This window comes from Hermetia illucens, chromosome 6 (genome assembly GCF_905115235.1).
Source record: "Hermetia illucens chromosome 6, iHerIll2.2.curated.20191125, whole genome shotgun sequence".
In the NCBI taxonomy this organism is placed as follows: domain Eukaryota; kingdom Metazoa; phylum Arthropoda; class Insecta; order Diptera; family Stratiomyidae; genus Hermetia; species Hermetia illucens.
In genome coordinates, this window is record NC_051854.1 from 69,470,928 (window position 1) to 69,473,107 (window position 2,180).

Below are 2,180 nucleotides of genomic sequence, written 5' to 3' on the forward strand. Positions count from 1 at the left end.
AGTTGCTTCAACATATTGGGCTGAATGTGGACCTGTTCGTCTTGTACAGATATATATACTACGGAATACCAAAGCAAATGCATATTTGTTTATATGTTGGCTATTTTGTGGGGTTTTGTGCCAAAATACTCAAGTTATTTATAGCCAACGCATAGGAAATAATAGGAGTCGCTCAAATAATTGCGTTTGTTATGAACGCGACGGAGGGAAAAACATGCTAATTTGTGGGTTGTGAAAATATACGAAAATATGATTTTGAGTAAAATGCCATAGCTAAGAATATATAAATATTCTATTGTAAAATATTCGCGAAAACCTTGAGTACTACGCTTGGGGAATTATTCTTTGGACAAGTGAGTAGAAGGCCATTTCGAAATTGCGCTAATTTTTTAAATCAAGCTCGTTTTACTTGGCTTGGATCAGAATTTTCATTAGATATGCATATTTCATAATTATTATAGACAACTAGAAATACCGTTTTGCATAGTATGTAGTTACTGGCTTTTTTTAACACATTCAATTTATTTACCCTATTATTTATATTGCTACGCTTGTACTTAGCCTAAGTTTACAAGCTAGTGGGGGGAAAGTCAGGAAAACCCTCCATAAAATAAAGAACGTATAAGAAAACCGAATTACCGGTAAAGGGATGGGAGAAGGATGCGTAAGGGGAGGGTTAAAACTATTGGAGTAGACAAGGTCAGTGCGATGTTCTTTATAGGGCCGGTGGTAAAATAGTAACCTGCCGTTGCGATAAACGCGGCCTAGGGAATGTAGGTTTAGGATGTCGGAGGGGGGGACATGGGTTCGGAAAGGAAGATCTGGAGGGCTAATTTGTGAGGAGATGGATTCTCGGACCAGGCTATTGTCGTGGTTCAGGGATTAGTAAAGGAACTTTATGAGGGATTTGATGAGGAAAACGTCAAACGAGTCGAGTTGACCCGGTTGTAGACGGCTTGGTTGGAACGGGGGTGGGAAGGGCCTAGGGATATTCGGAAGAATTTCCTTTCGTTAGCTCGTAGGCGCTCCATTTGGTGGGAGGTTAGATCGCACCAGGCTACGAAACCGTATGTCATTAATGGACGTATTAGCAGCTTGTAGCAGTAGAGCTTAACGTCAGGACGGACAGAGGACTTGTAGTTAAGGATGGGCCATAAGGATTTAAGACCACTTGTAGTGTTGGAGAGGATCAAATTAACGTGAGGAATGGGAGAGAGACGGGAGTTTAGATGAATGCCGAGGTATTTTGTGGAGGTGACGGTGAGGATTGGATCTTGGCCAATCTTAATGAGGAGAACGGAAATATCGCAGCGCATCTTGAAGGTGATTTTTATCCTGCCTCGAAAGACGATGGCATGGCATTTTGACGGATTAAGTAGGAGTTTCCAGAAGATGAGGTAGGAGTTGAGGGATTGGATGGAGAGGTTTAACCGAGATTGGGCGGCACGGGTATTTCTGGATGGGGTATAGATAATTAGGTCATCGGCATGTTGGAGAGTTTTGACTATGTAGGGAGTTGTAGAGGAGTGGTGAAGAGGGATATCTGCAGTGTAAAGAGAGAAAAGGGTTGCCGAGAGGACCGAGCCTTGTGGCATGCCTGCAGGGGGACTGTAGGGATCGGATAAGGAGTCGAGGACTCTAACTTGGGAATGACGGTTTGAGAGGAAACTAAGGATAAGTCGACAAAGGTGGGGATCAAATTTAAAGATAAAGGAAAGTTTGAAAATAAGGCCTTCGTGCCATACGGAGTCGAAGGTCTTCTGAATGTCTAGGAGGCAGGCGGTGGTGGGAATTTATTATTTAGGATTTTGTAGAGGTTAAATTTGAGGACGAGGAGGGCATGTGATGTGCCATGACCTTTCTTGTTGGCGAAATGGAAGCTAGGGATGGTATGGTGATCGCAGATGTGGGAAAGTAAAAGGTCATGGATGGCGACTTCAAAAATCTTGGAAAGGGAGTTGAGTAGGGAGATTGGGCGGTAGCTACTGGGATTGGATGGGGGTTTTTGTTTCTTGCGGATGGGGACGATATGCGCTTGTTTCCAAGGAGCGGGGAAATGAGCTAAGATGAGGCAATGATTGAGAAGTTGTGAAAGGAGAGGACTTAGGGTTTTGGCGGTATGGTATGGATTTTGTCAGGACCTGTGGATTTTTTGTTTTTACGGGAAAGGATTATGGATT